Below are 11,475 nucleotides of genomic sequence, written 5' to 3'. Positions count from 1 at the left end.
GCTTTAGAGTCTTTAGACTTAGACTCATCATCATCATTATCATATTCATAACATATCTCTTATCTTTATCTCATGTGAGGCTCTTTATAAACATAGACTCGTAATTTTCAGAGTGTAAGAAGGTCATGGAAAGATAAAGAAAGCCATGTCATAGGATTCATGCCTTAGAAGAGGAAGGACTAGCCTTACATACCTTGATGTCGCTCTAACTTATCAATTTAAGCGTTTTCCTCCAATGTTCACGATCCTACATTCAAGAGAATTCGTACTAGATTTAGATAATCGGAACCATATTTCAACTTAAGCTAAAGCTAATGAAAATTGGGCAGCATCTCCTTTGTTTCTATAACTTTCTTCGTGTAATATAACAACTTCCAAGCGTCAACAACACACCCACAATATCATAATCAATAAACTTTATTAAGTTGGCCATTATTCAATTCTTACTATTTCCTCTCAAAGTCATCCATAACCATGGTGGTTCCCCAACATCATATTCATTTACATATCATGCTTCTCCAATATTTTTAGTATTATTTATAACATAATTATACTCGTAACGTGTCAAGATTCATGATTCGTGTAAAGATACTACTAAAAAAATACTACTATTCTCATATTTGCAACCCATCCTCTACTTCCTTTCATAATCCAAGTCTTTCAACCTCTCAATGTCCTAAATAACATGAAATTATCATAAAACTCACGTTTGATTGAGTAGGAATGGGTTTTGGATGGAGATGGTTCACTTGGAGAAAACCCTAGCTTCAATTCAAAGAGATTTCTTGACTCCAAGCGACCATAGAGAGCTTCCTTACTCTTGTTTTTCTTTGGATTGATGATATTGATCTTTGATTTGCCTTGTACTTATGTTGATGAAATATGTAGAACCCTCTAGAAGTCTTGAGAGAAGTGGAGAAGTTGAAAGAATGAGAAAATAAGAGTGGGCACACATTTATATACTCAAAAGTGCTCAGCCCGTCGGGACTTATACGGACCTTTATATGGTCCGTATAACATTGTATGGTCCGTATAAGTGTCCGTACTTCACCATTAGGGAAAAAATGATTTCTGTTAGGTTATACGGACCGTATAAGTGGTCGTATAACTCCACTTCCCTGAAACTATTTCCGTCATTTCGTTTGATCTCCAATCCTTAGGGAACTTTCTTAGAACTTGTTTAACACTTCATTAGCAATCTAAGAAGTGTTATAAATTTTTCTCAAGACATCATTAGATCAACATTAGCTCGGTACTTTGGAAACCCTTTTCAAAGCACGACTTAGACTTGGCATTCTTCAACGGACTTTCTTCATTTGCTTCAAACGTCTTTGGAATCTTAATGAGAACCGTTAAGTACTACTTCTTTCTTGTAGAAACATCATATTCATCTCACCCTGCGTTAGTCTATCTATCGTACGACGACATGAAATTTTTCGAGGTGTAACAGTTTGCCTAAACATGATTAGTTGGATCAAATGTTTCAGTTAAATGAGTAATGATTTATCTGAGATTAGCATAAAGACTGTTGGTTGTTTGTTGACTTAGCCTGATAGAATGTTATGTAATTAAGAAGTAGTCCTGGTCCAAATTTGGATTAAGCTTAAAATCCTTTTAGTGATAACTTTATATAGTGTGATTATGTATGCTTAAGAGTTAGTTGAAAATGGGATCTGGGCATGTTGAACTTGGTTTAGCATCATGATAGAGGCTATTGTGTATTATTTGGTTTTAAAAAAATGTTTAAGCTAGTTATTTGATAATCTGATGATCATGTTTTGGACTTGGATCTTGAGACTCTTAATAGGAAAATCTGGTATATATGCCTAAGCTGATATCAAACATGTTATGATAAATTCCTCTTTTGTGTTGAATGTGGCATAAGCCCTTAAGTTGATTAAGTGTTCTTATCTGTTGAAAGAGTATTCCCATGCTACATTATCTGCCTATTGGAGTCTATTTTTAAGTCCATGCATATCTCTTTTTAACTCTAATGTTATTAGCACATGATAATAATATGATGATTATGTTTTTCAGAAATAGTAGTGAGGTTTAGACATGCGTTTAGGGGTCTGACTATGATGTTTTCCTATCATGAAATAGTTTGTAAGGTGTGTGCATGTCCTTTTCTAATTGCTCCTATATTGAACCTGTGTTAGTGTGCATTCATAGGTGCTTGTTTTGCCCTTCCCATAACACATGCCAAGACTATGTAATGACCTGCCTGGTCGTTATAGCGGTTTTGACCCATTAACCCTTATTGACCCTTCCCTAAGTCTCGTTAGCATGATCTATTACTTAATGAAGTCATTGGGTTGGTTCCCGCAAGGTTTGAGTGTAAATTGAGTCACTAATGGAGAAGCTAGTTAAGTTAACGAGTTAGAGTTAACCACGGTAAACGCCGGGTTAGGATGACCCCGTGTCAATGTTTTGGAAGTTCCAACAAGTTAATATGATAATTTTGAAATTCTCCACAAGTTTTGGTGAGGTTCTGAAGAGTTTCAAATGGGTTTGGGTTTTGTCGCGCTCGTATTCGATGTTTTTGCCGTAGGTTTTTGGTTAGAAAGTGCTCCACATTGTTCAAATGACCTTTTTTTAGTGAGGTGTGAACCATTAGATCCGTATCATAATTACGAAGCTATAACAAAAAGAATCGTCGCGTTTCGCCTCCGTATGAGGGAGTTATGACCATTTTCGTTCGGGCTGTTCCAGAAAGTCCGCTATAGCGGATCCATGGCCGCCATAGCGGGTCTGCTGTAGCAAACCTAATAACCACCGCAGAGGCCGACGGGGGCAGAATACCCTCTTTTTATATTCCAACTCCGAACCATTACCTACAAGACCCCCAAAGTCAATTTTCAAGAGAGAGAGGCAAACTTCATTCCATTCATTGGTGAAAGCATCTTGGACGGTAAGTCCCCACCTTATTTGTTCCTTTCCTTCCTTCTTCAAGTTTCATAATTATTTTAAGGTCCAAAAATGGTGGGTGAAAATCCTAGAACCTTAGAATTAGTAAACCCTTAAATAATTGATGGGTTGTTGACTAATCATCTTGGAGTATAGATTATCACTTTTTAGGAAGGGAATTTGATTTCTTATGGTTAAAATTGCATGTTGAGACTTAGGGTTCTAATAAAAATGGAAACTTTGTCCTAAAATCTGTTTGAAAGGGTAAAATTGATTAGAAACTCATGAATTGAAGATTAATGATTGTAGAGATAGAAGTTATGATAAATTCACCATTAAAGGATGGTTTCATCCATTGAAAAGTGTAGAAGTAAGTGGGTCTTCTTCCCTAAATTATTGTTCTTCTTTAAATAGATGGTTTGATTCTTACTTAGCATCATATTGTTAGAATTTGACCGTTCTAAGGCGCTTCGAAAATAGAAGGCTTGTGTGGAGTAGTTCGTGGCGCCTATTCTACATTTGAGGTAGGTTACGACTTACCTTAGTTAGACTTTGATTAACGAAACATATGTATTGTGTAGAATAGATGGGAAAACCATGATTAGGTCTTCGGACATGGTGTTTTGGTTGGATATTAGCTAGGTTTGGTATGACTTTTGATTTTGTGGGCTCGTCGCCATTATATTATGTACTGAAATATGAGGTGTAGTTGTATTCATATTGTGGTGATTCAGGATGGATTTCTATTTGGTTGATTGTTGTTGATGGTGGCTTGTTGCCCTATTATTGTGATTAGACTTATTACCTAAATTTTCGTGTTGTACTCAGTTCTCTCTTATTGTGATACATATCATCGGAGAAAGGTAGGATACTGAGTTTAGACCTGACACATGATTTATATATTTATGATAGTATGTAGATAAACACTTGATGTATGATTTACTGTTGATGATAATATATAGACAAATAGAGCATCTTGGTGATACAGGACTTTGTTATGAGCGTACTTGTTATATGTGGAAGTAAAGAGGGACATAGACTTTTATGTTGGTTGAGGCGGTTTGTATGATTCATTTCATGGTTGAGTTGGTCTAAGTCTTGATATAACTTGTGGCTTTGTGACTTGTACCTTCACTGTTGCTTTATTGGTTTGCATTGATTTACCATGTTTACACTCATTTATGTATTCATACACTCATACATGATGGAAATGGTTCGAAAATGATTCATGAAAGACTTGTCGTATGATGCCTTGTGTTTGACATTGATACTGCTAACTTTTCATAGTCCATACAAACTAATGAACTGGAATACGTTGAGACAAAAATTGTGATATGAAATTAATGAAGAAGTTAATATAATTTTCTTGTTGAACTCGTGATACTATTTCATACATGGTACTTGATAATCAATCATTAAAAGTGATGTGAAAATATATATATATATATATATATATATATATATATATATATATATATATATATATATATATATATATATATATATATATATATGAAAAGGCACCTTTGTCCGTATGCTTTCTATGATCATTCAGTGCTCATGCCTTCATTTGAACTCTTATGTGACATTTCATTCCTGTTATCCCTTTAATTCTGTTGGTGCATGTCTCTCTTTTGAAGCATAATTACATTAAGATTTGGCTAAGTATAAGGACCTATGTGGACACATATGTGATCTGGTTGAAAAGGTTGTCACTTGATACGCAGTTGATCATAGGTGTGACTTACCTAGGGCTAGGAAAAAAGAGGATAAGGCTTGGAGTTTTAGTCAAACTCATCCTAGTCCCCTCTACTCTAGGTTGTTGGGGTTCCCTTCTGTGAAACTATACACCATGGGACCCTTTAAGGCTAAAATAAGTAGAAATATATATACACTGCATGATTAAGTTGTCTTTTGAGGATCAAAAAATGACATGATATACCTTATTTGTCAACTAATACCCTGCATATGTTTGCCATTGAACTTTGTGTACAATGCATATCCTGTCTGCTACATCTTATTCTTTCTTCTTTTGGGAATCTGTCTTTGTACCCTTTAAATGAAGCTCTAAAACAATAAGTAGAACAAAATATGTCTTTAACTGAGTTAAGTGTTAATTTCTGTTTGAATATATAGGGAATATACCTGAATATACTAGGTAGATACAGTTTCAATATATCTTTGGTATATAGGAACTTGTATGCTGAAGTATTAACATGGCACACTACCTATGTGGACTCAGAACTGTTGGTTGTGCATGATAATAGTGTTGAATTGAGCTTGTTCCTTGTTTGTTTGCTGCATTAGGCCTTGTCCCTTTACATTTTGGGCTCATTCTTTTGTTTATCTTCGTTAAGGTTGTATTTGGGCTTGTTTTCTCTTCATCGTGTTGTTGGGGTCCCCTCTACGTGTTGAGTTTTGGTGTTTGGGCCTGTCCAGTTGAATTTTGGCGAGATTATCCATCTGGGCTCTGAATCTCTTTAGTTGTGATTGATTTGGGCCTGAGATTTCCATAAAGTATTTCACATGTTTCTTTTTCTATGTATGTGTATTTGGTCCGTGTTTTATTTTGCTTACTCAAATATTTGATGCTTTAGTTTAAATGTATAGACCTTTGCTAATCTTTACCCTTTTTATGTTCCATGTGATCCAATACTGGGCCATTCAGGCCACTCTCTACATTTGAACCTTGTTGGGCTAAAGGCCAAACAATCCTTTCTTCATCGGGTTCGTATGGCAAGGGAGGCTAATATTGTCTTGAAGGCCCAGTTATGGGTGAAAGCCCACCAGCCTAAATTGTCTTGAAAGCCCACCAGCCCACCAGCTAATATTGTCTTGAAAGCCCACCAGCCCACCAGCTAATATTGTCTTGAAAGCCCACCAGCCTAAATTCCTTCTTTTCTATTCATATTCATGTGAAAAAAATGTATTGGTAAATACTTGATAATTATCGAAACCCGTGTGAATGTTAGAACTTAGGGAACACATAGTATTTAGGGAAGTCACCTCAAACATCTTTAAACTTAATCCTTTTTTCTTAAAATTCATGAGATTTAAATTACTTAATTTTATATGGTTAAGTTTTAAACTGTTTTAATGACAAGGTTAAATGATCTTCAAAAAATGGCTAAGTAGTAATTTTGGGCCTTCCGCCATATTAGTTGAAATTTGATAAATGTTATATTTTGGGCCTTAAGCCCGTGATTAAGTGGAACTGCCTAATGGGTCTTTAAATAACTAAATCTGAGTTAGCACAAAAACTTATTTCAAAAGGCGTTGTAAAATGATAAGAGATAACTTTGAAAATTTGGGTTAATCAATAAAAGAGGTACCAAATTTGGACATTTTCAGAACTTTAAAGAACGATTTTTGGGCCTAGAATGAGTTTTGGACAGCCTGAGAATTGGACTTGGATATAATTTTGGAGAAAGGAAAGACCTTTGGGCCTGGAAACCCAACACCGAATTTGGACCGAAAAAACTGACTTATTGGACCAAACATGAGAGCAAGATGGATTTGGGCCTGGAATATTATTGACATGGTGGGCTTCAATGCTAAAACCGGACTTAAATCAACAACTTGTGGTTTTCTTTATCTATATACATGTATAAAATCGGAGATATACTCCATATTTTGTATATACGTGCAATAAAACTCGTAAGAACTAAACTCATTTTACTAGGACTAGAATAGTGATCACTCTACTCGGGAGAAATCCCGGGTATGTCCTAGTCCGACAATAAAGTGAGTTGAACACTTGCGCAAAATTTTTAAACCCAAAACCCCCTTTTTAGGGGAACTTTTTACCAAATGTTTCTCGAGTTTTTGATACAAACGAATGACATTTTTTGTGGAAAGCTAATTTTTTTTAAGCAAATAAATACATTAATCACACATTGAAGCTCGTAGATCAACTGTATTCTACGAAATTTTAATACTAGGGTGCGTAAAACCTTCCCTAGGGATCACCAGAACCCTTACTTCGAACTTTGGTACCAAAAAGATTTCTCTCTTGCTTGAGAAATCTTTCACCTGATTTTCCTAGTTTTCCTTTAATAAATTAGGTGGCGACTCTAAAAATACTAAAATCCAATTAGAGCACCAACAACTTCGTAGTAGCTTTTATGCCTTAACCGGCGTATAAGCGAACCGTTACAGATGGCGACTCTACTGGGGATTTTCTAGGTTCTAACCATAATGTTTTCAATATAATGTGATTTTAACTGTATTTATTTACTTATGTTTTTAATTTCCACAATTATAAATGTCATTCATCTCATATCATAAACTGCACCACTCCTGGCAAAAAGCATGGTTTTAAAGGGGAAACGCGGGATTGCCGTCTAGCTTTCACTAAAAAACCTGAAACACCCTTTCTTTGGAACACGTTGAACGTTAAGTTGGTGTGCGGTTACCTAACGGCCGACAACGGTTCACCCCGAGTCGTCCGCTTGGGTCCAAGGTCAATTCAAAAAATCCACTCTTACATATGCCTAGGTTAGAGCTAAACAAAATTCAAATATGAAGTAGACTGGGTAGTTTGGATATTTTAGACATATCCAAACCTGATAGGAAGACTAGCCTGTGTCAAGTACGATCTATGGCCCGACAAACACTGCATCTCATCTTATATGCTATTTGGAAACATGTAATATGCCTATGAATAAAACCATTGCCTTGAGAAATTAACCTTGACTTGTGTTTTGTAGATGTCGATCAACTTGTGTTTCGACATGGTTTTGACTACACCAAAGTTGCAGTGCATTTGGTGCGGCCAAATGTCCCCGGAGGAGAAAAGGGGATTTCGTGTCATTTAGGAATCTGACATCCATCATGACTATGACGGGTTGCAAGGAATTAATACAAGTAATCATCGGGGTTTGGGACAGAGATAGGATGGTTTTTTGATTTGCGGACGACATCGAGATGACGTCTACCTTAGAGGAGTTCAGGGATGTGTTGACTAGTGTAGGCTCGGGATTGAAAAGAAGAAAAAAACCCGACCAAAATGCCTTAATCCCAGAAAAACCCACCTGCTCCCAAATTTGCAAAATGCTTTCCTTGAACTATGCCAATTGGGCCCACGATCCAACTATACCCTTTAGAGAGATATAAAACAGGTTTGGAAGCCCAAATGGATTTGTGGAGCATCCCGGGGAGTTCAAGACTTATGCCGAATGGACGACCACCATACCTTTAGCGCTGACCATTTTTTTTAGGAACCATGGTTTTTCCCAAAGATTGGTCCTTATCCATAGACACTCGAATCATTTCGGTCACCCATGCCATCTTCTACGGCATAACCTAACAAGAAGAAACTAAATACTTTGACCTAGCACTAATCATCCTAGCCGATTTGTACCGAGACTTGAGCCTCTGTCAAAACCATTACAAATGCCTCCAAGGCTATAACTTACTCCTACAATGGTGGATCCTCAAGCACATGATTAGAGTTAGGGGTGAACAACACTTAAGTATGCCAGCCGAAAGATATGGCCTCTTGGATTTTTGTCCAAACTTCGGGGAGAAAATAGACAAAGTTGGACATTCACCTTTTCCAAGTGGAAAGAGAAAAGAGTTCAACGGATGCTCCACGCCATGTCCGATAAAGTTATAGTTAAGGGTAGAAAGTTTTCACTCGTACCGCTTATGGGGATCCGAGGGATTCGCCCTTATGCACCTGTTAGGGACTTGAGGCAATTTGGGAGGATCCAAGTCATACCCTAGGTAGGAGGCATGGGAGATTTTATTATTGACTATGATATCGATAGACCACCGAGGGCTTTGGATTGTGTATGAGAATGGAAGGGTCTCATAATTTGGGATCCCGATACCTTAGCCGAAGATAGGTTCCGTTCGGGTTGTGTTGTGGGGTATAAAGATTGGTTGAGGGCCGCCTTACAAGGTACACTTCCTCCCAGACCTATTCTCTATAGTTGTGTGCAAGATAAGGATTCACAAGTCGAGATTCGAGCCCATTTAGTTCAAAAGAGAGCTGACGTCAGAGATGCCAAGTATTTGGAGAAGATTGAGCATGACAAAGCCATCATAGAGAGCCTGAGACATGAGTTGGAACTTACTAATGACTGTTTGGTTGAGCTCGATGATCGGATGAAGAAGAATTTAGATGATGTTGCTCTACTGACTTTCACACAGAAGGGATTTTTGATGGAAACCACTTCGATATCAGCCCATCCTCATATCCAGACTACCCTCCGAAAGGGGAAGAGGGCCAAGAACGATTGAGATCGGGCTTCATCATCCACCACCGGAGGAGTTTTTTGCTTTTTTACTTTAAGCACTGTCTCTACTTTATCTTTTGTACCCCTCCGAGGAAGAATATTATTATTAATGATTATGGGGCAATGGTTTGATTCAAATGACACATATATATTTCAAACGATTAGTATGTTTAGGAACACGAGTAGTGTAATTTTATAAACTACTTTGTGTGACTTACTTGCTTTCACATGTTTCGCTTAGATGCTTAATTGATCTCAAGTACCGCCCACTCTCCCAAAGAAAAATAATGAAAAAAAAAAAAAAAACCCGTACTGAGTCTAGCAGTCTTCTCAGAATCTGAAGATGAACACCAAGGACGCACTAGAGCTGGAAGTTATGAGGAAGAATGAGGTCTCGCTTCGCCGAAAGATTCAGGATCTCGAAAAGAAAATCCGAGCAGTCAAGGCCAAGATCAAAGAGGCTGATGAGTTAATGGATTCGGCGGAAAGTCCGCCCAAGGAACCAATTGAAACTCAAGGAGAGAATGTCCTAGACAAGGGAAAAGAAATCCTTCCCGAATACATCCTGAAAATGGAGGAGTCCGAGGAGGAAGAAATGGAATCGGACCCGCAGGAACCCACTTGGCCATCGAAGGAAGCTGCCTCCGCTGCGGCACTTAGCCCAAAAAGGGAAGGAACTTCTGTTGCTCCATCATGTCCCAGGGGAGAGCCCGAGGAACGGATTGATCATGTCCAACGAGCCTCACTGGAATGGTGGGATATTGCACTTAAGGCGTTGGATTGTCCCTACTGCATCTCGCCTAAGCACATAACGAGCGAGGAGATGTTGATCAAGTTTCAAAGCAAAGGGATAGTCAGTATCAGCTTTGACATGTTGCCACCGTATGCTCTGGTCATCGCGCACAAGAGATGCCCTTATCACAGGTACTAGGACGGGCACACTATCAACGAATGTTTGGCCTTCAAGAGAAGGCTAATCGAGCTGATAGATAAGAAAAGCATCACCAAGATGTGGGGCCCACAATCACTTTTGGTCCACGACAACATCTCCCCAACCGAAAGAATTACGCTAAACACTCATATTTGGCATTATGACTCTACGATATTTAAGGACTCTTACGCTAGTATCTTCCAGAAATTTGTCAACATCGGGAAGATTAGCCCTATCAGAACCAGAAGTGCTCAAACTGAAGGATTTGGCTGCCGCAAAATGTGTCTGTACCATTCTAGAGCTTTGGGGAACGACATAGAAGAGTGCGATGCATTCAAGTTTGAGATGGAGAACTTGGTCCAAAAAGACACCATTTGGTTGGTGCTCCCACCTCAGTATTAGAATTTAGGGCCTTTAGGGTCAGAAAAGGGTTGAGTGGGCAAACAACTTGTTTTGATCTCAAAAGAAAGGTCACCTTTTGCGTAGTTTTAGGGGATCCCATTTATTGTACTTAATACATATTTGTTCCCCCTATTTTCTGTAAATGGAACTGCACTGACCTAATGTCTCGAGGAGGGATACGCAGGAAGCCCCTATCGGGCCTTGTCATGGGTAGGTTTTAAGGTAGGGAGTCTATTCTTATGTAAACCAAACTACGAAAGGGCCAGATTTCCCGCGAGGGATACGTCGGCAGTCTACGTAAGACTCGGTCCCTATATATTATAAATATTATAGTTTCCTCACTTAACAAAGCCAAAGTACCCAAGACCCGATACAAGAGATCAACTGAGCATTTAAATCAAACATATGATTATTTGTGTGCTAAGTGATTTTTACTTCCATCTATGTGTGATATCTTGATTATCTTTCTATTCCTAAAGAACTAACTCTCTTTGCCTTTGAGTTATTCTTTTCTTATAAAAAGAGAGGTTGATTCATGTTCACACTGGCATACTTCATAAGATCCAAAGCTACGATAGCATCCTTATCCCAACAAGACAAAGGAAAAGCAAAATGACCGGTACTTATGAGAACAAAACTACTCCTATTAACATTGCTCTAAGAGAATCGCCTCTGCGCGAACTGCCTGAGTCATCACCTACTGAAGACGTTATGAAAATGATGTTTGATGAAATCGCCCATCTTGAAGAGGAAGTGGCACGAAACAAAGCTGTTAATGCTGCCTGAGAGGCCCCTGCTGAAGAAAGAAGGCGTCCACCGTTCTTTCCATCTCTGAATTCGCCATTACCCGACCACTTGCCCTCCTGATCTATTGTGACCGCCATACCATTTATCCTAATCGACGAGCACATTGGTGCCTCCCAACACACCCCACCACCACTTAACACTACCCAAATTATCAAAACTGCTCACTTTATCCCCTCTTACCCAACA

The sequence above is a fragment of the Lycium barbarum genome, chromosome 7 (genome assembly GCF_019175385.1).
Source record: "Lycium barbarum isolate Lr01 chromosome 7, ASM1917538v2, whole genome shotgun sequence".
Classification (NCBI taxonomy): domain Eukaryota; kingdom Viridiplantae; phylum Streptophyta; class Magnoliopsida; order Solanales; family Solanaceae; genus Lycium; species Lycium barbarum.
This window is presented reverse-complemented; position numbering follows the sequence as displayed.